Source organism: Suricata suricatta, chromosome 12, assembly GCF_006229205.1.
Source record: "Suricata suricatta isolate VVHF042 chromosome 12, meerkat_22Aug2017_6uvM2_HiC, whole genome shotgun sequence".
Taxonomy (NCBI): Eukaryota; Metazoa; Chordata; class Mammalia; order Carnivora; family Herpestidae; genus Suricata; species Suricata suricatta.
The window spans coordinates 78503027-78530434 of record NC_043711.1 but is presented as its reverse complement, the minus strand read 5'-3'; the positions used below and the strand labels follow the sequence as shown (position 1 = coordinate 78530434).

Genomic DNA, 27408 nt, shown 5'->3' with positions numbered 1-27408 from the left:
TATCATTTCTTGGCTTTTGGCAGAATTACACCCAAATTGTGTCACGTTAGATGTGTCAAGTTAATCCAAAGTGATACTGGAAACTAAAAAGTGGGGGGAGAAATTCTTAATATGGTTCGTTTTAAACAGAATTTTTAAAACAATCTCTGGAGGGCAAATTAAAAAACAGGTTTCCAGTGAGAAATTGGGAACCTGGGACAAATAGGTATTCGGGTCCCCACTCGGTTGAGTGTGACTTCCTGCGTCAGCTGTGAATCTAGGAGCACGTAAGATGTGCCCTTCACTCACAGGACTGCGGGCCCTGTGGGAGGGGGGCACATGGAACCAAGCTTCTGGGATGTGGGACCCCCCCACCTGCAGCCTCACCTTGTACCTGTGGGGGGTTAAGGGGTTAGGTTTTGAGGGAGGGCGACAGTGCCAAAGATGAAGAGAGTCTCTGGGCATCCCCAGGGCCCAGTAAGTTTTGACCATTATTTCGTTTATTTTCACAACTTCCCAAAGGTCACAGCTGATAAGGGGCAGAGTCTAGACTTGAACGCAGGTCTAAGTCCCTAGCATCAGCCAGTATGGGGTATTGCCTCATTGACTCACCTAGGGAAATCATGGGTCTTTGCATTTTTTTTTCTTTCTTTTAATGTTAATTTTTGAGAGAGACCTAGTGTAAGTCGGGGAGGGGCAGAGAGGGAGGGAGACACAGAATCTGAAACAGGCTCCAGGCTCCCAGCTGTCAGTATAGAGCCTGACACGGGGCTTCAACTTGAGAATGGCAAGATCAGGACCTGAGCTGAGGTGGGATGCTTAACCTACTGAGCCACCCAGGTGCCCTGAAATCATGGGTCTCTGTAGTTGTGTTGAGCAAACAGTTGAGTGCCAAGTGGAGGCCGAGATGAGTAATGTGGGCATGCTCAAATAGCACCTAGTAGGTTTCTAGTTGGGAGCTAGTTTCTTCTCCAAAAAAGTACAGCATGCTGGTGAACAGCTAGGTGGCCCCAAGAGGGGTAGGCAAGGACACCTTGTCCATGAAGCCTTGGCTGCTGAGGGGACCGGAGTCCATTTGATTCCCCCACCCCAGAGGCTCATCCCACTTAGTCTCTGGTGGAACCATGAACTTTCCAAAGAGAGGATGGGAGGAGGGAAATGCCATTCTTGCCCTAAGTCGATGATCTTGATCCTTAAGGAGTAGGGGTTTTATTTAAAATTGAGCACTCATTGGAAGGGGAATAGATTTAGCAAGTGATTATCAATCCTTTGATCCAAGCGGATCTGTAGTCTTGAGCCCTTCTTGAGTCCCGGAAGTCTCTGCGCCTCGCCTTACCCACTCCACAGGACTGCATAAGGGTGCAGGGGTTGGGAGCAAAGATCTAGAAGGTTTGCTGCTTTGCCCAGGAAATTAGAGCTCAGCCTTTACAGGGAAGACCTGGCAGTGCTGGGTACCGGCATACAGGCAGGTTGTGGGGAGTGGTCTGGTCTGTCTATTCATGCTTTCTGGGGGCTCCTCAGGTCATGAAGCCTAGTGTTTGAGACCAGACAGTTCCTTGGAGGGTGGGGGGAACCGGCTTCTGCCTCTGCTGTCACCGTCCCTGCTCCTGCTCCAGCTCCAGCTGTATCAACGGGAGGGCGCTGAGCTGAGTTGTGGATTATGTAATGAGGCTGGTGGCCCCCAGGGATAATCTGTCCCTTGAAGCTCCGCAGGACATCAAAGCCTCCAGGAGGGGACAGGCCTGCCCCAGGGCTGTTGTTGCTCACATTCTACTCCTCCCTGGCATCCTCTGCTCCTCCTGAGCCCAGATGCCATCCCTTGGGGCAGAATAAAGCAAAATCACTTTTGTAATCGTCCAGCTGTAAGCAGGGCTGCCTGATGGTTGGGGTCCTTCCAAGTCCCATTTCCTCACCAGCCCCCCAGCCTCTCCACTCGGGGACACAGGCACTTCTACCAATGACCGTAGCTCCTGGCTCTCAACACCACTTTGAGGGGAGAGGGGCCCCTGACTTAGGTTGAGCAGAGGCTTTGTCCTTTCTCTTTTCTGAATGAAATCCTTTCTGCATCTTTTTCATAGTGGGCACTCCAGATATAATCAGCATATAGCACCTGCGTTCCTGGGCTGGCTGGCCTTCTGCAGATGAGGAAGTGGAGAATCACTTTTTTTTCCTTTGCAGCCTCTTTAAAAGTAGCTCTTCGAGGGGTTTGCGTTTTCAGGCAGATGATGGATTCCCCCTCCAAGCAGCACCAGACAGGTGGCCCCTAAGGCATCCATGCCCAGTGCTGCCTGTGGGCAGCGCTCAGTCTGACAGCCAATTTTGGCCGCTGTCCGCTCCTTTAAGCGACCCCATCTATATGTGGGTCCCTGGGTCACACCCCTGTGACCTCCAACATGGGCAGGGCAGGGCAGGCGAGGCTGGGAGGGGGGGGCACCCGTACCACCAAGGGGTTGGGGAGCAGTGGGCAGAAGCCACATGAGCAGGCAAAAGTCAAAATTACCCAAAAGCTGGGAAGTTTGTTATACTTCGTGGCTGCCAGGCAAGCGCTTGTGCTGAGGGAGTTCTGGAACAATCTCTGGTGCCTAGTATGAGGAAAGGGCTCTGTCGTGACCCAAAGGCAGCCCAGTGCCTCCATTCCGTCTGCCAGGTATCCTGGTGGAAGCCCGTTCCAAGTGAGCGTGAACATAGCCCGGGCAGTTGAGGCTGAGGACCCAACGCAAAATGGCAGTAGTTGCTGGGTTCCTCCCTGACGAAACTTCCAGTTCGTTTATTAAACCTTGACTAAAGCAGGGGATGTCATCATTTGGCGCCTATCGTGGATGTGGCTGGCCACAACCCTATGTTGACAGAATCTGGGGTCTTGTCACATTTGGTGAGCAAACATGCCCTCCTGAGACACGGCAGGCATTGTCCAGTGGTGGTGGAGATCGTAGACTCCAGTGTTCACCTGTGTGACAGTGCAGGTAAGACATGGATACCTAGTGGTGGCTCAGGAGAGCTACAGGAAGCCTGGAGAGAGTGGAGGGAGAGCTTCCCGGAGGAGGTGGTACCTTGGGTTAGTTCTTGAAGGTAGGTTCAGAGGCATCTTGTAAACCAGGGGATAAGTGAGTAGGTCCCAGCCTCAGGGCTTGCCAGAAACTCATCTTAGCTCCACTGAGGCTTCGTTGGGCACAGGACCCAGCTGACAAGGAGAAGAGGGTGCTGTTCTAGTAGTGAAATCCCAGCCAGAGATGCGTTCTGCACCCAGGGTGCTGCCTCGATAAACTAGGGCAGCAGCCTGCAGTATCCAGCCCTTCCTTTCATTTCCACTAGCGAGTCCTCTGTGGCATTACAGAATCAAAGGAAATGGAGACCTCCTTCAGCACTTCTAGGATTCAGAGGCATGGCAGGCCTTTAAAACTGCCAGCCAAGTTTAAAATAAATCAATACCATAAAACACTGCAATGAATTTCCCAACTTTAAAGGAATTTCACTTTCAGTTAGAGGTGCCAGGGGAAAGCTATAACTCAGCCCGCATCATACACAGGTCAGGTTTCTGTTTTGTTTCTTTGTAAAAGAAAATGATGTCTGGGGACTCGGGAGGAATGGATTAGAGGCACCCAGGCACACCACAGGGCACAGTGAGGAAGATGAAAATGCTTTTTTCTAGGCTGCAAACGGGAGCTGGAGGGCACCTGGGCAGGGAATCTCCCGAGTGGGAGCCTCGGCTGTTGGTCATTCCAGGGCATGGTAGGTAGCGGCGATGGAAAGCAGGTCAGCTCTGGTATATGGTGTCGGGTTTTAGTATCGGCCGGCTGCCCCAGTGGAAAGTCACAGAGATGATGTGACCTGGTGGACGTGTTCTGCATTTACGTCCATCCTTTTGGAGACCGGAAACCCTGAAATCTCTTGGACAGCACCTTCTTGGTTGTTTTCCTTCCTGCTGCTTTCAGACACGTCTCAGACATGTCCTTCCAGAAGGCTCTGATCTAGGGCACGTCTGAGGCATGGGCTCAAGTACGGTGCCGTCAGATCTTGGCAGAGCACAGGGGCCCGAGCAGCCCAACCCAGCCTTGTACAGGCAGAAGGAGAACTGGAAGTCACAAGTGAAGACTCATTTGTTGTTAGTAACCAGATTGCATACTTGGATTTGACGAATGTTTGGAAGGAACCCTTGGTGTGCGTGGGGCAGGAGCAATGAGGGTGAGGATCCCACACCCCAGACAAACAACAGGGTGACTCTTACCTTCTAGAAAAAATTGTTTGGGAGGTGAGGCCCGTTGCCTGAACTGAAATCCAGATATCACCACTGATGTGATCCAGACATTCCACCCCCCCCCCAAGATGCTCAGGGTGGGGGCACCAAACAGGTGGAGCATGAGGACCATTGCAGAGCACCTCACTCCAGCCCAGTGGTGGAAGCCCTGTGGCAGTGGGGTGGCTGTCCTGGAACTCTGCTGTCTTCCCTGCTCTTTCGACTGTCCTCGAGTGGGGTGTAAGCTGGCGGTGCTGTAGGCAGCCCCAGATGGGAGTTCCATTTTATCAGTGGCAGGGACTGAGGATGCCAGGGGTAGGAAGCCTCCTACTTAGTAGATCAAGATTCTATCCTGTGAACTTGAAGATGCTGACAAGCCCTTGCCACACTCCTCCCCACAACTTCTCACTGGCTCCCAAGCCCCGACACATACGGCGTGAGCGTGGTCCTGAGACTGGCAGGATCGTTGCCTCTTAACTTTTGGCCCTGAAAAAGCTTAGATTTAGGCTTAAGACATAGGAAGAGAGGCCCCACCAGGTCGCGATCCCATCTCTGCCTTCCAGAATTACCTGGCATCGAGACTTCAGGTAGGTCCCTTCTCCGGGGGCCGTGGTTTCCTCGGCCAGAAACCCAGGGCAGCTGGAGGACCACTGTTGGCCCCTCCCTCCTGGCTCCCTCAGCCCGGGCACATTTGTGGGCTCCACTGTGGAAGAGTTTCCAAGACTTGAGACTCCTTATTCATCCTCCATTTCTCCCTCTGTGCACGTATCTTTAGGATGAGGGGAGGTCCTGCAGCCACCTGCTCCTGGAGGAGACGGGGAGTAGTTGAGCTTCTCCGTGGGCTTCTGTGGCCCTGGGAGAGGAGACTGCTGAGCCGTAATAACAGCGAGCATCTTGGGATGATCCCCAGTGAGCACCGCCAGGGGAATATGGTGCCCTGTGAGGGCTCCGTGGTGGGACAGAAGATCACCCTTCCAGAAAGGCAGGGACTTTGAGAGGCAGCTGGACCACGGGAATGGAGAGACAACAGGATGCACAATCAGGGCTTCAATGTCTAAGTGCCGTCTTAGATGTGGTTTTGAATCCTGACTCAAAACCTTCACTTGTTCATCCCCAGACATTAATGGAGCCCAGCTCGGGCCACGGAGATGAAGATAATTCCTGACCTCGGTCCGGCTAAACCTCAGCTATCTCTCTGAGCCTTGGAGTCGTCATTTATAAAATGGCTTGCTAGCACATCCCCCATAGGGTTTTCATGTGGATTAAATGGAAAATTAGAGTAGTCTGGGAATGCTAGGTATGCATTAGACACTCCATACCTGTAGGTTCTGTTGTCTTTCCATACTAATTCTTGGCCACACTGGTAACAGCTAGAAGCAGTCTCGCTGTATGTGTGTGGGTTTGTGTGCTTCCCATCTATCCTACCAATAAAAAGAAAACACACACCCCGGAGGGACCCTTTAATTTTTTTAAGTTTATTTTGAGAGAGAGAGAGAGAGAGAGAGAGAGAGAATCCCTAGCAGGTCCACATTGTCAGCGCAGAGCCTGACGCAGGGCTCAGTCTCATGAACTGGGAGATCATGACTTGAGCCAAAGTCAAAAGTTGGATGCTCAACCAGCTGAGCCACCCAGGCGCCCCCATTAAATTTTTCATAGCCTGTGTATGTTGCAGGCACTGGTAGGTGCTTGTACTCCATCGAGGAAAGCTCAGACCTGGCCCTGACCTCCAGGCAGTCCGACCTTGGTTTGAGAGGTCCTAAGGGAAAACTAGAGCTATAATTTCAAGCAGGTATGCATAGAGGAGATAGAACATAGGGGACCTGTCCGAAGTGGTCTGAGAAAGTCTTGTTAGAGGAGGTGACATTGAAGCTGAGACCTGAGGAGTGAGGTGTCTGCAAAGAAGGGCAGTGAACCAGTAGGCGGGAGATGGCCGGGCAGGGACAGGAGCCTGTACTTGAGGTTCTGGAGGTGGTGGTAAGTCCCTGAACAGCTTTAACCATCAGTTTCCATGTTTACAGGAGCACAGTGGCCCTGCGGCCGGGGTGAGAGAGGACAAGCCCAGACTGGGAGTGGAGGGGGGAGGCACACACGGTGGCTAGCTAGTAAGTCCAGTTTCCCAGGTTAGGGTGGATGGTGCATGGGACAGGGAAGAGTGAATTTGAGGCGCACTTGGAGATCGCCGGAGGCTTGCTGCTGGACCAAGTGAGGGAGGCGAAGGAAGGGGCTGGGGGCAGAGCCATGTACGAGACCATGAACCCTATGGGAGGAGAGGGGCTTTGGGGGGCGGAAAATACACAGACATATCCTGACTGGCCGTAAACCCATCCTCTCTCCTCTAGATAGGTCATCAGTAAATTGTGATTCTCTGAGTCTTTGGAGGTGCTGTTGGATCCCAAATTTGGGGGCTCAACATAGGAGACCTTGATGAGCCTTGGGAGTCCCCCCGCTGAGACCCAGGGCTGCCTTCACAGCCCTCATTTGATTACGGTGCCTTCCTGTGCTCTAGTCTTCCTTTTGTAAGCAGCTTCTCATTAGGTGACTGATGCGTCTGGCTCTTCTCCGCCTTGATTTGCACACACGCTCTGCTATAATTACCTCCCAAGAACATCGCGTTTTGTTGTTGTTTTTTGTATTTACTTCTGCTCTTCACAGCTGAAAACCTGTGCAGCGTCCTGTCATGTGGGCAGGCGGCTGGCAGGCATCTCGCTCTTTCTGGGTTTTTTTAGGTTTTTTTTTTTTTCCAGTGGTTACATAACATCAGGACCATAATTGCTGGCTATAAAATTGATTTTGAGAGCTACTTTAATTTGTAAATTGGGAACAACTTTCTATTTTGAGCTAAGGGCAGGAATACGGGGGAGAAGAAAGGGGAGTCCTCCGCTCTCAGTTTTCTTCGGGCATATTCGTGCAAGGGCTGAGAGCTGCGGGGTGGCCCCATGGCCCGAACTTGACACGTGGAAAGGGGCTTCAAAGCCAGTCCTTCAGCTGTCCCCAGACACCTTGGTCTCAAATACGCATAGGGCACGGGTTAGAAGTTGGCGCTGCCTGCTCACCACATCTTCCTCCCTGGAGCCAGGAGAATGGGTCTGTTTCTTCACTCCTTTACACGTGTTTCCCAAGAGCGTTTGCAGCTGGCTGGTGGCCATGCATTTGCTATATTTTTTTCTGTGTAGGAACAGGCCTGGTGCAGCCTGGAGACTGTCACTGTAAGCCGTGAGGGCAAGAGGTAGGGGCATGCTCGCTCGCTCTCGCTCGCTCGCTCTCTCTCTCTCTCTCTCTCTCTCTCTCTCTCCCCCTCCCCCTCCCCCTCCCTCTCCCCCTCCCTCTCCCCCTCCCTCCCTCCCTCTCCCTCTCTCCCTGTTTCTTAAAACACACGCCCGTTTGCCAGGCTTCATCCTCTCACCCACTGTGTTATATTGTCTTGTTCAAACCCCATGTGCATCTTGGGTATGACGTCCTTTCCAATCCACAGACCGTAAGTGACGTGCCCCACTGACCACATGGCTAGCAGGTGCCACCTCCAGGGCTAGAGCCCTGGCGCTCCTGCTCTTTTCCTTTTCTGAAGACAGGTCACATTAGCAAGTCTGTAGTGGCCTGGTGCTCAGTGCCCCGGGAGCTCAGCAGAGGTAGCACTGGTTTTTGGCTGAAGAAGTGAGTAATGGCAACACGTAGGGCCTGTGACTTAAGATAGCCCTCGGAGAAAGGAGGGCCCACAGGGGTGTTCTAAGCAAGGGACACGGCATGAGAACAAGAGTGAATCTCTGGGGTGGTTTGCACAGTGGTGAACTGGGAGAGCGAAATAGCACGAAGTTGCCAAGAGCCTTGAATGTCAGCCTAAGGAGGGTGACCTTGACCTTGGAAAAAAGGAGGTGGTGGTTGTGTACAGGGCTGTATTATTTTTGGCCGATGAGCTGGTCAGGTCAGCACAGTGGGAGGGAGGAGATGCTGCACGTGACAATGCCAGCCTCCAAAAGATGTGAGACGTCAGAGGTGCTTTCCTGAGCCCGGGGAGGGCGATGGGGCCGCACCCAGTGAAGCCACAGGGAGCCATGCCCTTCCAGTTGGTGTCTGTAGGACCCTTGCTTTGGGATCTGGTATGCTGATAAATCTAGGTTTAAGTTGCAGCCCTACCACTTCCTAGCTGGGTGACTTTGGTCAAGTCCGCTAACCTCTCTGGGTCCCCATTTCCTGTCTATTAAATGGGGCTCCTTGAACACTACTGTTCACCATCCGCTGTCGCAAAGACTCCACGCACAGGAAACAGGAAGTGCCCGATGCAATTCCTAGCACATGGGGCGAGCTCAGTAACCCGCAGCCCACTGTGTTGCCCACGTTCCGCCTGTTTTGTTTCTGCCGAATCCTGATGGGCTAATCATTCGTTTTCACTTGGCTTTCTGCTAGTGATCCACAGAGCTCTCCTTTTCACCAAGAGAGCTCCAGGCCCCTTAGCAAGTGCCCCCGGTGAGTTCCCCTGGGCACATGAGGCTGCGCTCAGTCTGATTGCTGCAGCCAGAAATCCAGATGGTCTCCTTTGGCCCTGACCACTGTGGGCATGACCTTGTTGGAGTCTTTCCTTTTGTGACCACCAGCTGTCCTGTTACCATATGGAAGAGCGACGTCTCCCCGTTAGCTGGGCCCGCACCTTAGACCTCCTTCTGGCAAGGGACCGAGGAGGAGGATTCTCCGCGGAGCCCAGCGTGTCCCCGGAGCCCTTTGTCTGCTCATCACAGCAGCTGCAGCTGCACCTTGGTCTCTTTGGGGACTGGCTGAGGTAGTCAGCGGCTTTCATTTCAACCCCACGCTTGATAAGTTGAGGAAGGGAATTAGTTAGGGTGTCCCTGTAGCCGACTGCCAATTACTGGGGCTGTTTCTGCAGATGGCAAGTGTCCCCGTAGTTCATCTGGAGCGCCCCCCGGTACCTGTTTACCAGGTCAGGTCTCCCCACGTGACTTCCCAAGGCCAGAGAGACCAGGTTTAAGTGGGTCTGCGTCTTCAGAACCAGGTGGGGTGACCCAGGGTACTGTCCTGTCTGGTGTGGTCACCAGAGAACCCTCCAGATGTCAGGCTCTTGGGGCTTGCCAGTAATTCTTTTGTGCGTGTGGTGTGCTTTTTGGAGAACTTGCATTTGGGGCAGAGCTCTTGGAGGAGTGGAAAAGTCTGACCCAATATTAAGCAAGTCCACAGTGGTGATGACATGAATGGTGCTGTGACCCATCCCCCCTGTCCGGGGCTCAGTCTGTAAGCGTCTGTGGTACTGCTTCTGCGTCGTATGCAGAAGCGCTCCCTGCCCCGGATGCACTGGCTGACCCGCGGGGACGGGGCTGACAACTCGCCGTCTTGGCTCTAAGCTCTGCTCACTCCCCTTCCTCTCAGCAAACCATGCGTGCCAGCTGTCACCGCAGGAGCGCATGTTTTCGCCATGGCGAGTGGGCCTCCGATCGAGCTCAGCTGACCCGGCACAGAGCCTGTCTCCTCTCTGCAGACGGCCTTTGTCCGCTCTGAGTCTCAGGTTTGGCCTTGAACGTCTCTAGGGAGGGGAAGGGCTCTGATACAGTAAGCTAACGCCTGCCTCCCAGCAGCACGTCCTCAAGCCCCAAGCCTGGCTTGTCATGCTCACCTGTGCCGTGCAGAACCCCATGTAGCCCTCCTGCGTTCGTTGCCTTCTGCTTAGAGTTTGGGCCCTGCTAGGTAGGGAGCCTACCCAGGGGTTCATGGTCCTCTGATTCCTTGTATCATGGGCCCTTCTCAGAATCTGAGTGTTGGAGCTACCCCTCCAGAAGAAGACACATGAGTGACATGCACTGTGATACCTCGTGTGGCTTCAGGGCATTTGCAGACCCTGGAGTTCCAAGGACTCCAAATTTAGAACCCCTGCCCTGGTCCACGCCCCCTGGGGACACAGGAAGACATGAGGTCCTGGGAAAGCTAGAGGAGACTAGAAACAGGTTCCCAATGCCAGGTGGGGTCCTCTCGTTTTTCTGCATTTTACCTTAGTATCTCTTAGTAGGTTGCAGCACAGGAATAAGCTCCTGTAGTTAGGTTTGTGCCTGTTACAGCCTGGGCGCCAGTCTGCATTTCAGAATTCCTGGGGCTGCTTCCACCAGAGAGTGGGAGAAGAGGATGTGGAAGATGGGACGTGTGGCCTCTGGGACCAAGGTGGGCCACTGGCCACGAGAGAGCTGGTGTTCGGTTCCTCGGGAGGGGGTGCTGCCCCATCCCTCTCTCCCCTGCCGCCACCTGTTTCAACAACCCATGTGCTTTGAATGTAGAGTGTGGGTGTCCGCCCTGCCTGACAGGACCCCAGCAGGCTCACCAACACCCCTCCCTGGCTGGCTAAAAAGTGGTGTTGAGCACTGTTGCATCTTACAGGTGGTCGGTCCTGGGAGGAAGCCATGTGGGTCTCTAAGATCTGAAGAGACCACAGAGCTTCGGCCAAAGCCAAGGCTGCCCTTCTCATTTGCCGCTTCCCATGGCTGACTCTCCCTCAGGGAGGCACTTGGGAGCCAGGCTGAGTCCCGCTGGCTGCCCCTGGATTTCAGGCTTCCCTCTCCAGACCGAACAGAAGGTCTGGAAGGGGAGGGTGGTGGAGAGGGCTGAAATCGGCCGGTGAGCCTCCCGCTTCTGTAACGGGTAGGCGGTGTCGTGTTGGGACACCCTTCCCTGTGCGCCTCCTGTCTCCCACCCGGCTCGGAAGGTGCGTGGGGAGCTGCACGGCGTGGCCCGCCAGGAAGTTAGCGCAGGCAGCCGCCCAGCTCCTGTCTTGCCACCTGCTGGAGCCTGGACAGGTGGCCCGGTTTTCTCAGGTGAGGGCAAGCATCTCTGTCTTGCCCCGGCCTTGACGGGACCTTCAGTGGGACCCTGACTACAAGCAGGGACCTCATAACCCTATTTTGGGGTTAAGATCCTGGCATGCCAAATGATTCTGTGAAGTTCGTGAATTAGTCCTCTCGTTGCCTCTTGCTGACTCCTGGTTCCTGTCAATCAGCCAGTATTTGACTCCTTCTGGGCCCGGCTGCCTGAGGGGCTCAGGAGAAGCACGGACTGTCCTGTCCTTAAGGCAGTGTGGGGTTAGTGCTGCAAAGAGAGGAGGCTGTCCCCTCGAGAGGAGGCTGACTTGAAGCCAAGTCATCTCGCCAGGCACCTTTGCTGAGGCCCGTGCTGCTGCGAGGTTTTGGATTGAGGTGTGTGATCTCACACTACCACCCCCGTGTGTCCGTTCCCTCCCACATACCCCACCGTGCCCGGTGCTTGTGTTGTCGCTGGACTTCACACCCTGCGTGGCAGGCATGTCTGTCGTTGGCTGAGAAGACCAAGGCTCCAGGGCCGCAGCTGATAATGGGGGCGGGGGTGCTGGGATAACAGTTTTAGATCTTCTCCCTCAAAGCCCTGGACAGAGCACCAGCTTCTTGCCACTCTGTGACATTATGCTCCTTGAGTGGTCATTCTCCCCACATTTGGCACCTCCTTCTAAACTCGTGCCTCCATTTGGCCTCGTGGTCGGGGCTCAGAGATTGGAACGCACGCCAGGACCCCATACTTGTGCCATGCCCTGGGCACAGCAAGATTTTCCCTAGTGGAACAGCCCCTCTTGCTAACAAAGTCTTAGATAATTGGTGTATCAGGAAGCTCGGTGCCCTGACCTCGGTCCCTCTGACAGGTAGGGGACAGTCAGTGTTCCGTGGCCACTGGACCGGGGCTGGCATGTTGATGGCTGAGTATGAAAAGCCAGCTGCTCTGGTGTATTAAACACGTGCGGAATGACTCAGTCTGAAGCTAGTCCCACTTAGGAGGGGACTGCCCTCTGTGACCCTGCCATCGCCTTGCCTCTGGGGCCTCCACGGCACATGAGAGGCTGGAAATGAATACCTAAGCCTCAGTTTGCCAATCTGGAAAGTGGAGACCGTTCCTACACTGCCCCTTGTTGGAGCAAAGGAGGCCGTGCGTGGTGTGTAGCACGTCAGAGGCACCATTAATTCCATGGTAACACCACCTCGCAGGACTGCGGGGAGAACGTGGGTAAGAATGAGTTCTTGGCTAAACCCCCAACGACACTGCAGCTTGAGTTTATACGGTGCTTTAGTGTAGGAGCCTGCCAACCCGATGGTTTCCTTTTCTGTTGAGTAGATGAGAGGAGGGGCATCTGGGTGGCTCAGTTGGTTAAGTGTCCAATGTCATGGTTCGTGGGTTCAAGCCCCGCATCGGGCTGTGCTGACAGCTCAGAGCCTGGAGCCTGCTTTGGAGTCTCTGTCCCTCGCTGCTCAGGCGCTCTCTCACTCACTCACTTGTTCTCTCAAAAATAAACATTAAAAAAATTTTTTTTAAATAAAGAAATACATGAGAGGAATAGAGAAAACTGGACTTCAGGTTTGAATCCCAGCGAAGCACTTACTAAGCTAGTTAGCCTTTTTGCTTTCTGCTGAGTAACATCCAAGACAGATCCTTCGTCTGTAGAGAGCCCCCTTTTCACCAATAAACGTGTATGTGTCGAGAGTGCATCCCCCATGCAGCTTTTGTCAGCAGCAGATGGCATGAGCTTGGGTGCCGTGTGCCACCTGCGCACCTGTAGACTGGCACCTGAGCCCTCCGGACAGGTCACCTGCGGGGCTGGCCCACCCTTTCCGTGGGCAGCCAGGACCTCTTTGTACACCGCCACAGTGAAGCCGTCTTTGCAGACAGCTAGGCTGTCTCTCGGGTCTCTGGACCCATGGGCCTTAAAAGTCCATCTTGAGGCCTGAGCAGGTTGAAGGGTGCTAAGGGTACCTTTGCCCGCTGGCGTTCCTTGAGGCTTGACAGTAATGGTGTGGCAGGGGCTCGCTTTCAGAGGGGCTGTTTGGAGAGCTCCCCTCTCCTCCACTGCCACGTGCGCTGCCTTCATGTTACATCTCCATGCTGAATTTAAGGGGCAGAAAGTTCCTGAATTAAGCCCCATCTCTGGATAAGCTGTACAGTGGGTCCTAAGCACCAAAGTGACCGGTAACACCACTAACAACACAACACGGTAGATCGTGCTGTGTCCCACTCTGTGCCACGTGCTGGGCGGGCCGTTTCCCTGAATCCTCGTGGCAGCGCTGGAAGGGCAGAGGGCAGCGTCCCCATTTGCTAGTAAGGAAAAGGAAGCTCAGATGATAAAAAGTGGCCGGCGAGTAGCAGAGGCGGAATTTGAACCCGGGACGGTCCACCCCAGCCTGAGCTGTTTCCCCGGTAGAGTGCCTGAGTGAAGATGAGTTAGAAGGTGCTGGTGGCTCCTAGGGATTTGTAAATCCTGAGGCTCCCAGGCTTAGGGACAGTGCAGTTTGAAAGGAGGCGGAGTAGGAGTTGGGGGACCGCATACTAGTCCCAACTGGTTTCATCAACACATGATATTTTGACCTCCACAGACGAGGAAGGTTGCACCTTTAGAGTACGGGACAGCCCCCTCTTCACCTGGGTGTTCTGTGTCTGCAGCCTGGGCGGCAGGAGCAGAGACGGAAGCAGGAGTCTGTCCGTCCTGCACCGTCATCCTCGCTGTCACCGTGCTTCACCCCTGCTTCTTTCTCCAAACTGCTGGGGAGCACTTTGGCTCCCCAGTCCCCTTGGTCAGACCAGACAACCTCTTCGCTGGCAGAGGAACGTGCCAGAAGGCGGCTCACCCCCCGATGTGCCCTAGACACCAGACCTGGGCACAGGTACCCAAGCTACACCTCCCACAAACCCTTTTCTTAGTGTGGTTATAAATGGAGGGATTACGTGGGCTTTAAACTCCTCTTAAGCTCTTGTCCCTCCAGGAAGGGATTTCCCATGACCGTGACATGTGGTAAGCAGGAGCCGTGGGGGAAGACTGACCTAGACCCAGACCCTCTTCCCCCTACTGCCCGTTAGCCACGTAGCCCTGCTCTCTGAGCTGCTCTGGGGCTGCGTGACAGTAGCTCGTGCATCATGGGGTGGTCAGGCGACATGAGGCGGTCGCCGTAACACATGGGCTCTGTGTGGGGACACACGGAGTGGGAAGCAGTGTGGGAGAGCTGACAGCTGCCTTAATAGGTTGTCCCCTGCGAAGCCCGTGGAATGGGCCTGGCACACGTTAATGCCCCGTGAGTGATTGCTGCCGTGATAATTACAGAGAAATCAGGTCGGACGTGCTGAGGGGACCTCATCCAAGCACACTGAAATAAGAAAGTGGAGGATTTGCCAACACGCCTTCCCGGGTCACCGTCCCCCCTACCCCCAGACCATCACACACTCAGACTGCTAGAGCCACGCTTGTTGGCCAGGCTGCTCTGGGAGCACGGAGCGCAGAGCATCAGAGCAGAAAGACTGGGCAGCGACCCTGGGCAAGTTAGGTTTAAGGGCCGGTTCTGCTGCTCTGCAGCTCTGTTCCCTCTCCCTGGGCCTGTTCCCTTTTTAAAACGGGGTCGTCATCCTCACAAACTGAGACGGTTAGTGGGGTGAAAGATGGGGTGTGCCACTGACGTCATCTGTAGGTTAATCACACACGACTTCTCATTGTGCTCAGCCTCCGAAGAGGGCTCTGTGGTCAGAGGTAAGCTCTCCACTGGAAGGGGTGAAGGAGCCCCTGGTCGAAGCTGCTGACACGGGGCAGGCAGGGAGCTGGGTCTCACATCTTCGTGCCTCTACCATTCATTGTTGCAGCAAGTGCCCGAAGGGCCTGCTGTTGCTTTAACCCGGAGCTGGGTGATCAGAGCCATTCCCACCCATGGCCACAGATCCCGTGTGGCTGCTGCCATGGGCTTCTGGGGGTCGGTGACCCTTCTATCATGGGAGATGGGAGAGGAACCCAAAGCCAAGGTCCTCTTCCTGGAAGAGAGTGTGCGCACTTTCATTGTCCCTGCTCCCAGGGGGAAAGCAGACCCAGACCTGTAGGCTGACCTGGGGCAACCTCTGGGAGGACAAGGGCTAGCACCAAAGCAGGGGAAGGGTGGAGGAGCCTGTGGGAAATGTCAGCCTGGCTTCCGGGCAAGGGACCCAGTGATCACAGTGGTCATTACAGGCTGGTGTGTCAGGAGCGCTGGCGGAGAGCTGTGCTGTTGCCTTGACCTTCTACGGGCATGCTCTGTTCTGCTAGTTTTGTGCAGACCAGGGAGTTCCACCTCTGGATCTCTCTCTCTCTGCCTTCTTGACCACAGCTTTGCTCCTGCCGTGGGCCACCTTCCTGCTGACGAGCATCCCCGTGAGAGGGTTGTCGTCAGCTTGCGTCCTGCCGGGGCAGGGAGGAGGAAAGCAGTGTCGGAACTGGTCGTATCTGGTCCCAAAGATTATCTTAGCAGATCACACACAAGCATGCAATTTCCTGGGCTTTTCTTGTCCTGTTTTACAAGGACTTAGGGCTTCATGGATGCCCCCCCCCCCAACCTCCCTCCTCCCCCTGGCTGCTAGTTGCTAGCTGGAAGGCACGAGTGGTCAGTGGGTGGTGGGGCAGCAGGCATGCTGAATAAAGCCAGCGTTTGAGATGCCTTCTAGGTCATTCCAGGATGTGTTTATGGTGATTTTATTTTTCCAAGTCAGACTGGGATACAAGACCCACCAGTGGATTTGTTACTGTCGATTGAGAGGACTTAACAGGCAGGAAACAGAAGCAGCAGAGGAAAAGGCTGGGGTTGAGAAGTCCAGTATTTTATTCCAGGTCAAATACTTTTCCAGGGCCTTTATAATGCATCCCCCCTTGACTCCATCCACAGACACTGGGCCCCCCCCCTCACCTTGCCCTGGAGGAGGGACTTGCACCATCTAACCTCCCCTGACAGGTGTGGCAGTTTCTCAGCTGTCCGCTGTGCGTGGAAGAGCCCAGAAAAGAGCCTGGGTCTGGTCTCCTGGCTGCTACTCCCTGACCTTCCCTGGGACCGCCCGCTTTTCTTGTCCATTAGAGTGCACGGTTTTTCCCATCACAAAGCATGAAAACGCGACGTGTGCTCAGTACTAAGCGGAGGAAGAAGACAACACACCCATGACAAGTATGTTTTGATGTATCCCTTGCCAGATTTCTATATACTTGGAGGTTTTGTTTGTTGGGTCGTGATGCGTGTACCTTATACAGCAGAACGTCGTAACCTGCTTCTTTCTTAGGCCTGGGAAGTGTTTCTGCCATCATGTTCAAAACACCACACAGCCTTCTCATTTCCTCTGTAACAACACATCCCTGAGTAGATGGATCATCTGCTTAAATCTTTTATTTTTGGGTTTGTGGGTGGCCTCGTAATTTACATAATACCTCCGTGAACATCTTTATTCGTAAAGCCCTTTTCCTGTTTTAAGACGATCAGTTAAACCAAGTTTCCAGAAGTGGAATTTTAGGGTCTGGAGGTCCACACACATCTGAGGCTCTGAGACCCATGTGGCCAGATGGCTTTCCACAAGGCGCTGGTACACGTCTCCAGCAGGGACTTCCCTGCCCACCCCCAACCCCCCTCAGCTAGGAGCAGTGCCGGGGGGTCAGGCGGCCGAGGACGGAATCTGCTCAGATCTCACACATTCACAAGCTCTGGCCAGGGAGGAGGAGAAGATGGGTTCATCCTCAGGTTCACTGAGCAAGTCCATTCCCACCAGGAGCCAAGTACTTTACAGTCACTACTCCAGCCAGACCTCAAAGATGAGCCCCCTCATTTCGCATAGGAGGAAATAGACTGGCAGGAACCAAATTGTCTAAATATTGCCGGACCCCACTGCCTCCCCTGAGGACTAGCCAGGCAACTCCCTGGGACCAGAGGATGCCAGGCCTGTGTGGTCAGACTGCACAGATCGCCAGTGACCGTGGGCAGGGCACTGGGTTGGGAGGACAGACCTTTCAGGCTGCACGGAGCGTGCCCATCAGTGAGGCCCGTTAAGGGGATTTGGAGGGATTTCAAGCATGCTGTGAAAGACAGGTCTGATTCATTTGTCCAGAGCAAGAGCAGGCTCTCTGAACCCCCGAGATGAGGCCATGTGTCTCACAGATGGTTTGTTGCTGCCCTCGGTGCCCAGCCTGCCTGGGACGGGGTTCTGCTTGGCTCAGACAGGGACGGCCGGGCTGGAGGCAGGGGCTAGTCTCCGTGGGCTCTTGTGATCTAGGCCTCCACGAAGTCAGGTCACTGAAAGGCTGGTGGCTGGTCTTGTTCCTGAGACCTGGCACCAAGGCAGTTGCCAGACATTAGGGGATCCTAATAGGGCCAGGCACTGTTTCTAATGTCCCGTGTATTTATTCATTTGGTCGTCATTGTAGCCTGCAGTTTGGTATAGGTGATGGGACCACAGAGCAGATGACTTAGATCTGCCCATGGTCAAGTGGCAAGACCTGTGAACCCCCGCAGATTCTGGCTGCAGAACCTGATTCCTAAACCATAGCCCAGAGTCACCCCGTCCCTGGCTCTGGGATGCTGGCTCCTCTGGAGACCCGAAAGCTTTGGTCACAGGCTCTCAGACCTCGTGCAGGTTCTCAGGGCCCTGAGTCTGTGACACAGGGTAAGAGCACTTAAGAGCACGGCCGCGAAGCTGCAGTACAACGCAATCTGGGTGGCGAGGGCAGTGGGCCTGCAGGGACCTGCAGGGACGCAGGGATGGGCAGCTGGGGTCCCGTGGCCACTCTTCCTAACAGTGCAGGGATGGAGCCCGAGATCGGACCCTTATCTGCAGCCAGCAAGCCTGGGTTCCCAGCCGGGGCCTGCCCCTCCATCAGGGTGTGATGTTAGCACATAACCTGTGCCTCAATTTCCCTCTGTGAGAAAGGAGGATAAACGTGTACCCACAGTGGAATGGTTATAGCATAGCTAGATGCACTCCCTTTAAGGGACATAGACACCTGCCCGGCCCCCAGCACACGGCGGCTCCTGCCGTCCCGGGTCGGGGGCCGGCGCCTGGTGGGGCATCTGGAGGGTGAAGGCGCCCTGAAATCACCAGCCTGGTGCCTGCTCATCCCCTGCCGTCTGTCTTCCAGGTTGATCCTCGGGACCCGTAGTCTCATCGTGTCTCACCCAGAGGACAGCAGAGTGTGTAGGCGGTGGCTTGGTCGGTTGGCGATCTCCCAACAGCTGGATCTCCGGCAATGTGAAGCTTTCATTTGGGATTTCCCCCCTCCTTTTAGTTTTGCTTCATTTTTTTTTTAATCTTATTTTTTGTCCTTTTTTCCCTTTTTTTTTTTTTTTTTTTAATTTAAGCGATTAAGACTTCAGAAGAGCAAGAAACTATTCTGTGGAGAAACAACACAGACAAAGCATATGTATAAATTCCATTTTTAATTTTTATAAGGGGTTAGGGAGCTATTTTGTTTTGTTCCTTTATTTTCCCCCTGTCTTCTTGGTTTTTACCCATTCCTCGGTTCTGTTTCCAATCCCTCGCATCCCCAGAGGAGGCCTGCCTCTCTATGGAGACCGGGGGTCAGTCCTACCGTGGGGGTGTGAAGCCAGGAGGCAGCCTGTGGGCCTCCCCCCCCCACCCTATCCCCCACCAGACGCGGGCACTGCCGGGCTGTTCCATGCTCGCCCTCAGGCCTTAGAGATGATCAGAGGCGAAGAACCATCTAGAAGAGGAAGACCGGGTTTGGCCAGGAGAACTCAAAGTCTAAACTGTGGGTTTGCTCTCTTTCCGGCTTCTGGAAGCTCTGGGCCACACCAGGACACGCAGTGGTGGACATCCACTCCCTCTTCTGCCCCTTGTAAGCGAGAGCACTGGCGAGGGGGGCATACAGAGGTGACTCTCCCCCCCCCCCCCTTAGTGACCATTGAGTGTCAGTCCAGCCCAGCTTGACAAGCCTACCTTTCTGGTAATGGTCTCCCTCCCAGAGGAAGACCCCCACCCCAGGAAGAAACTGTTGTGCCAAACCTCTACCTGGGACATGCTGGGCCTTAGGCAGGCAGCTGTCACTGCTGTGGGGTCAGTTCCCGTCACCTCCTGCCTCCTGGGTCATCCCCTTCCCCTCTGTGCCCACCAAACATCCCTGTTGTCACAGAAACTCGAGTCCCTGAGATCCAGTTGTGACCATTGCCCTGAGAAAAGGGCGTCCTGAACTGGCTGCCACTGTCATCTCCTCAGTGAAGGGTATGCCCTGCGTGTGAGCCAGTGGTGTCACAGCTGGTGACAGGGTCAGGCACCAGCTCCCTCACCCCCAGGGACTTACTGTGAGGTGCCCCACTCAGTGTCAGCATGTCTACTGGGGAAAGCAGGGACCTGCGGAGAGCAGAGAGGGGCCAGGGTAGACTGCCTGTAGCTGTCAGGTGCCCGTTTGTGACCTGCCACCTTAAAGCTTCCCCAGCGTCCCCCTGTGGACCTCACCACACTGTCCACGCTCCCTGCCAGCACTCTTGCAGCTCCCTCCCCTCAGGCTTCTGGACCTGGGTGTCCACTCCCCTGGCAGGGGCATGGGGACTGGCCTCAGGTTGTCCCTGTCGCCCAGAAGCGGCTGGGGCTACTCTGGAGCCTTTTCACCCCATTCTGGCCAAGCAGGAAAGGGTGTTGGGGGAAGGGGAAAGGAATTCTCTTATGTTTGCTTTTCATTTTCTCTAAACCAGCATAGGATCGATAGAGGAGGTAGTTAGGGGGCATTCAGGTTGGTGTGTGACCAAGGCAGGGGGCTTTCCCCCCAGAGCAGCAGTCATTTGTCCCTGGAAGTTTGGGAGAGACCCACACGACACCAGCCCTGAACCACAAACTTGAAACAAGCTAGCTGCTGCCCCCTTGGGTGGAGGGGGTTGGCTGCCGGATGCAGGGCTGCAGGTGTGAGCCCGGCCCTTCCTTCCTGGTGAGACCCTATGTGCCCACCTGCCTCCTGGCTCCTCTCGGACTCCTCAGACATCCTGAGCATCCCCACTGTGGGGAGCACAGCGTCCTTAATTACAGCGCACTCCCTTCTCTGTCACCACCCTGCCCCCACTTCCCCTCAGGGGCTGCTGTCTCTTCGAACAGATGGGAAAAACAGTTCCCAAACTCGACCACAGCCCTCCCTGCCTGCAACCTCCCCTCAAGTCCCCAGTGAAGGCTCGGGACTAACAAGGTATTTACTTTTGCTCCTTTTCCTCTGCTCTCCCGGGTCCCCCATCTGGGCAAAGTCTTGGAGCTGCAGTGGTCCCCCCTTCATTACTTCTCTTGGCATCAGAGTAACCCCTGGAGGTCCCAGGATGTCTATACCCTTGGACAAGGCTGGTGGCCTGGTTGGGGTTGCCGGCTTCTGCGTACCCTTCCCTTGCAGGAGTCTGCTGATCCTTGCTGAGGGGCGGGGCCTCCTTCCTTGGCTTCTGATGGCTAGCTTGTTAGTCCCAAGTGCCTGTCTGCTCCCCTCCCCGTGTGTCTGCCTCGGGCACCCAGCCGGCCAGCTGGATGTCACCCTGCATGAGCACAAGCTCTGCCCGCGGCCGGTGCCCAGCTTGAGGTTGGACCTAGGGAGCCCCCGTCCTTTCCTCCGCCACCTTCCCGCTCTTCCCCTGTCCCCATCAGTTTCCTGCCTTTCCATCCTCTCCACCTGTGCCTCATCCCTGCGCCACTGCATTCGTAAGGCCCATCCAAGTTCTAGGAGTTTCCAGACTTTAAAATAGCAGTCATTCTCTTTTTGGATCTGTGAAAAGGTTAGCCCGGAGGAGGAGGGAGGTTCCGGACCTGAGCCCTGTGGGTGTGGGCTCGGGTCGCCCTCCGAGAGAGGACGCAGCAAGACAGATCATAGTGCCTTATTCCACTGTCCTCCCTTGACCAGACCTGCTGGCTCAGCCTGAAGCCCGCAGCGTCCTTCTCCCTGTCCATGTCCCTCTGTCACTTACACTCCCATTCCTGCCCACAGAGAGCCACGAGGGACGGGTCCCCCCCTGCCCCCTCGCCCCATCCCTCCCCGGGGGCTACTGCCAGGTGCAGGTGCTCGGCCGCTTTAGCCGAGGATGGACGCTTTAGCCGGGTAGACTCTGCCTCTCCCCCACCCACCCCTGCAGCAGGTCCCCTCCCTCTTACTTGTAGCCGGGAGGATGCTGCCATCTGTTTGCTCAAGATGGGCTGCATCTGACCCCCTTTCTGGGCACCGGGGACTAAGGTCACAGGCCTTAGCCTCCTCTCTTCCCAGAGGCGTCGGGACAGGAGAGTGGGACTTGCACCCACCCAGACGTGGTTTGCCCCCGCTGGCTGCCCTTCTGAGGAAGCGTGCTCAACGGGTTTACTTGAGAAATACCCTGTTTACAGCTGCAGGAGACACGTGACCACCACTGGTGGAGACCTGCCTCCCGACGGGCTTGGCCTCCTTTCCGGCACTGCCAGGGGTGGTCCCAGAGCAAACGAGGGCAGAGACGGCAGGGTGCGTGCCCTGCCCCGCCTGCTCCCCGACCCCGCGGTGCTAAGACCACTCGCCTCCTTCCTCGCAGCCTTCCTGCCCCTGGACATTCCCCGCCTCGACCATTCCCTTCCTCCAAGGTTCTCTGCTCCTTGACCTATCAGCTGGCTCCTAGAAAACCAGTATTTGGAGCAATAAGATTATTTTTGCCTGAGTCTTTCTAAGAAAAGGTAAAGAGCTGGCGTGATAGGAATGTTCTTTTCCGTGCTGTCGCAGTTTACCGTTTTAGAAGACAGATCTTTGTAGGACAGATGCCTGAGTTTCAGCCTCAGAGTATCTTTTGGAAACTTGGAACAGCAGGAGTTGGGCCTCCACCCCCTAAGGAGGGGACCCTAACTCTCTGCCCGCACCTTGCCCCACACTGCCAGGGCTTCCGGGCCTGCCCTGGAAGTGCGCCTCTCGCCTTTGATCCTGCCTGCACGCCCCCCCCCACACACACACTTCCGGGGGCTCCTGGGTGATTGCTCCCACCAATTCCTTTCCCCTTCCTTGGCCTGGCCCGTGGCCCCAGACAGGCACAGCCCTACTGGAGTTATCTAGGAGCTGGCAGCCTGAGCACGGCCAAGCTCGGGGCTGCGCCTTGGGGACACCAGGCCCATCTCTGATCCTGCCCGCGGGGCTTGGGGGCAGGGACTCGACTCCTGTCCGGAGAGAGAACCTCAGAAGGGAAAGCAAGAGGTGGGACGTGAGGGTCGGCCAACGTAAGCCCCCACAGCCACCGTAGAGAAGTGAACCCACTTCCATCAGCTGCCAGGAGGTTCCTACGTCGTTTTCCATGAGAGGCCGCAAGAGGAAGGGAGCTTAGCCTGTTCAGGAACATTTTAAAGAAAGCCTTTGTGCCCCAGGGGCCTCTCTCAGACGATTTCACGTTCTTGCGGGGCCGACGTGGGTGAGGGAGGCACGACGTAGCCCAGGCACAAAGTTAGCTTCGAATACTAGTTGATAAATCTATTTTTCTTTATTTTCTTGTTTTGCACAGAAGCTGGTAATCTAGGACCTACGTGTGAACAACTTTATATGACTATTTTTTGTACTTGGTTTACTTGGGTTGGTATGATACATTATATTTAAGTTCCTCGAACACTGTGCATCCCCCAATGTGTATGAATGACTGAGGCTTTGTAAATTAAGGGATGTTTGTGTGAATAAAGTTATTTGATGGGGTCAAAGAAGCCATAAGTGATTTGGAAACAAGTGCTTTGTGGTTTTGTCATCACCTGTTCACGGGGAAGGGAGAGGCCAGTCAGTGGGGCAGCCTCCCCAGGCAAGAGGGGGATGGCTGGCACCAGACAAGGGGACCTTGGCCCCTGGGTGAGAAATCTACCTGGTGGTCTTTGAGTGAGCTTCCCACCCCACCCTGCGAGCAGGCCCTCAGAAGGAGGAACCTGCCCTGGGGGATGGGAGTCCCCCCCCCCCCCACTGGCTGGCCCGCCACAAGCTTTCTAGAGCATTCCAGGCCCGTGGCCAGCGTTGCCAGGCACTCAAAGGCCCTTCCTTCCAGCCCCAGCACTGCTTCCGAAAAGTTCTGCCCTCGAATGTTTATTTTTGAGAGAGGGGGAGAGAGGGAGACACAGAATCCGAAGCAAGATCTAGGCTCCGAGCTGTCAGCACAGAGCCCAACTCAGGGCTCGAACTCACAAACCTGAGCCAAAGTCGGATGCCTAGCTGAGCCACCCGGGCCCTCAGGATATTTAATGGAGAGATGAGGGGTCTTGGAGGGGGAAGGGGACCACGACAGCCTTGAAAAGCTCCAATGGGGAGGTCAGAGGAGCATGGAACACCTCTGTAAGCTGAGGGGGAGCACAAGCCACGCGTCCCAAGAGCAGAGGACTCTCCCTGAACTTGGCTGCCCACGGGTTGCCCGCCATAGAGCCCATCTGTCTTTGCCCGGCCGACGACAGCCAGCTACTTCCACGGGACTGGGATGAATTAAAAGCCAGGTGCTTCTATTTCCTCCACCAGCCTGCATGGCTAGAGGAACAGATAAGTCGGCTTTCCTGCCTGATCTGAAGGCGGGCCGCTGCATTCCAGCCCCAGGCTTCAGTGTCCAGGAGGTTTCGGGGACAAAGCTTGCAAAGGATCCTCCTGGGCTCAGCCCGGAGCTTTGAGAAGGAGGTGCTCCTCTGCTCATGAGGACACTGAGGCCCAGGCTGATCCCGGACTGCCAGCTGAATTCTTGGCACACCCGGGCAGAAGGCAAACGACTGTCCCTTGGCCGGTAGGGAGGGCGATTTCATCTCCCTGCACATCCCTGCACGCAGGCCACATGGAGGTGATGGTAGCCACCTCTAGTGCACGGGAGGCTGACTAGGAGCCTAGAACTGGGCCCACAAATGCTTCTATAGTTCGTTCCCTTTTCCCAGAGGCACCGGATTGGGATTCTCCAGGGTCTGCCACCGCTGAGACACCTCGAGGCCTTGGGAAAGCTTATCAATCTGTGAGGGCCGGGGTGGTGTGTGTGGGTCCCACCGCTCCCCCTTCTCGGGACAGACGGACCTTGTTGACCCAGGAATAATAAAAGTGCCAGAGGCCGAGTCAGGCCTCTGGAATGTGTGCTAGAGAAACAGATAAGTCGGCTTTCCTGCCTGATCCGAAGGCGGGCCGCTGCATTCCAGCCCCAGGCTTCAGTGTCCAGGAGGTTTCGGGGACAAAGCTTGCAAAGGATCCTCCTGGGCTCAGCCCGGAGCTTTGAGAAGGACAACCCGCAAATTCTCTCTAGTAGCTTGGTTGAGATAATCCACCCTTTTGAGGTGCACAAGTCCGTGGTTTCGCATGTACTCGGAGTCGTGCAGCCTTCACGCCGGCCAGTTCCAGAAAATCGTTACCGCTCAGGAGAGAAGTCACACCCGTTAGCAAGCACAGCTCGCCAACACCCACCCCCACCCCCACCCCAAACGCGCTCCCCCAGCCCTGGGCAACCGCTGATCTACCTTCGTCGGTGGCTTTGCCTATTCTGGGCATTCCTTCCATGTAAGTAGAATCAGACACTCTGTGGCCTTTTGTGTCTGGCTCTTGTCACTTCACAGTGTTTTCAAGGCTCCTCCATGTCCTAGCATGCGTCCAGGCTCGGTCCCTGCTTACCGTGGAATCGAATTCCGCAGTCGGGCAACACCGCGTCCTAGACTGTATCCCTTCGTCCTTGACGGACTTTGGATGGCTTCCGTCTGGGGCTCTTAGGGATACAGCTGCTGGGGGCACCTGGGTGGCTCAGTCGGTTAAGCTTGCGACCTCAGCTCAGGTCAGGATCTCACAGTTGGTGGGTTCCAGCCCTGTGTCGGGCTCTGTGCTGACAGCTCAGAGCCTGGAGCCTGCTTCGGATTCTGTGTCTCCCTCTCTCTGCCACTGCCTCTTGCTCTCTCTCTATCAAATATAAATGAATATCTTTAAAATTTAAATAAAAAAGAATACTGCTGCCATGAACATTCGTGGACAAGTTTTTGCACAGACCCAAGTTGTTAATTCCCCTGGGCACCTGCGTGTCTCACAGAATTGCTGGGTCACGTGGTGACTGCAGCTGTTGAGGAAATGCCCGATTGTTCTCCAAGGAGTTTGCACCATCTCACCTTCCTGCCAAGATGTGCGGGAGTTCGGCTTTCTCCATATCCCTGCCCCCACTATGTTACTCTCCTTTTTTACTATAGTTTTCCTAGCGTGGGAAAGATGTCTGCACCCTTGTACGATCTGTTAATGGCAGACAGGGGAGAACAGCAAATAGGTGGTTCAGACGCTGATACAGCCCTGACCTGGCGAATACTAGGTACCTAGCGGAGCTCAAAGAACGCAGACTGACTCTGTTATTTACTGGCTCCCTTGACCTTGAGGCAGATGACCTTTCTGCAAAATAGTAACTATCCACCACATAGGGTAGTTGGCAAGACTGAAGTTTTGTCTCACAAACTAAAAATGGTGGGCACTCCTCAGGGCATCTCCTTGGCCCCAGGTCCTCAGCACCGGGGCTACCTAGGCAGGGCTCACACACGAAGGGGCTCCGGGGGCTCCCAGTGTGTCTGCAGCACTGTAACGCGGGGTCTCCTGAGCGCCATGCCCCTCGAGCAGGGAGAGGCGTGTCCCCCAGGCCCCCGCGCCCGAAGCCGGCCAGGGCTTGCTCCAGTGGAACGGGAAGGTGGACATTGGGGCCTCACCGCCCCTCCCCTCCAGCCCTGCTCCTCCAGGCGCTCCGGTGCCAGAGGAAGGAGGGCACAGAGAAGCCTGACCTGGAAGGAGGGGAGCTCTGGGGCTGTCGAGCTGGGCCACGGAGACCCCACCCCCGGGGCGGGAGGCAACGCTTATCAGACCTGCCTGGCCGGGCCCTGAGCCGGGGAGACCCAGACAAACCGACAAGTGAGCCTGTTTTCTTGCCTGTAAAATGGCAATAGCAGGACCCAGCTCATAGGTTTTTCTGAGAGTGAATGAGACGATGCATATGTCATCCACAGCGCAGTGTCTGACATGAAATAAATGATCCATAAATGGTATCTATTTATAACATTTTTTAGTGTTTATTTGCTTTTGAGAGAAAGAGAGTTCATGAGCGAGGGAGGGGCAGAGAGAGGGAGACAGAGGATCTGAAGAGGGCCCAAGGTGGACCTTGAACTCAAGAGCTTTGAGATTTTGACCCGAGCCGAAGTCAGACAACCCAAGCACCCCCTTCTAAAGGGGAAAAAAACATCCTTTAAGATGTTTCTCCAAAAAAAGGACTCAGAATCCAAATACTGTTAAGGAATGTTGTGTGTGTCTCAGTCCCCTTCCATGTCCCAGTGCACGCTAAAGGCCCTGAGAAGGTCTGTATGAGCCCAGCTTCTCAAACTTCACTGATGTTTCCACATTGAACACCTACTAACATCTCCTGACTTCGGGGTTCCAGCGAAGCTAAGTGAGACCAATCCTAATTCCCCATCCTGTTAGCCATCCCATCCTATTCCCCACTGGGCTGGAATGACTTCCCTCTGCAAAAGCCTCTAATAATTGCCTCTGTTTGGTCTACTGGTGCCTTGAGGGCAGATCGGAACCTGAGGAATTTAATAACCACGGTCTGGGGCCCCTGCCAAAATGCTGTAGGGCCCTGGCCTGGATGACTCAAATGTGGTGAGAACACAGGACAGATGCCCCAGCCAGCAGACCCGGCCACTGCCAAACCCCTCATGCTCCTGGCACCCGTTTGGCGAAGCCCAGGCCCTGGGCAATGAGTTTTGACCCAGCACAGGGAGCAGTGAGCCTTCTGTTGGGAGGTGCCCGCAGACCAAGCTGCTCTGCCTCTTTAGGACTCAGTTTCCTCCTATGATAAGTGGGCATCAAAGCCACATCTGTGGCCACAAGGATTAGGTATGGCTGCCTGAACAGGAGACCCCACAGCAGCCAAAGCAAGAGAGAGGCCGGGTCTGTCTCCCAAGAAAGGAGTGTGAGGCGGCCATCCAAGGGCTATCATGCAAGTCACGTGGTGAGCTCATGGGGGGTCCCCTCTCCTCCTGTCTTGCTGTCCTGACATCTGCAGCAAGTGGCTCACCTTCAAATTCATTTCCCAATCCAAGATGGTGGCTGGAACATCCTGTTCTCTTCATCCAAGGCCACATCAAGGAGGGAGGGAGGAAGAGGGCTTGCCCCCTCCTTCCACGGAAACTTCCCTGAAGTCCCACACCACCCTTCTACTTACACTGCACTGGGTAGCGCGGACATGGCCACCTCCGGTGCCAAGGAGGCTGGGAAGCGGGGCCACAGCGGTCTCTTTATTAAGGTTGGGGGAGGCTGGGCATTGGGTAGGCAAGTGGCCATGCGCGTCACACATGTGCCTCTAGCTCCTGCCAATGAAGGTCAGGTATTACCATTATTAGTAATAATAGTGCTGCAGACCTGGGTTCCGAAAAAAAGAAGTAACTAAAATTAGCCAGCAAGCATCTAAGGAGGCTTAGCCGGAGCTGGGGTATCAGCC

General features: G+C 55.1%; 1 protein-coding gene across 1 annotated transcript in view; it reads left to right on the top strand.

Moving 5' to 3' along the window:
* Positions 1-22661, top strand: part of STK35 (serine/threonine kinase 35) — a 38845-nt gene extending 16184 nt beyond the window's left edge. Inside the window, exon 4 of the mRNA XM_029917925.1 lies at positions 18117-22661. The gene's annotated coding sequence lies outside the window, so the exon portion shown is untranslated. The remainder of the gene's footprint in view (positions 1-18116) is intronic.
* Positions 22662-27408: the final 4747 nt, after the last annotated feature.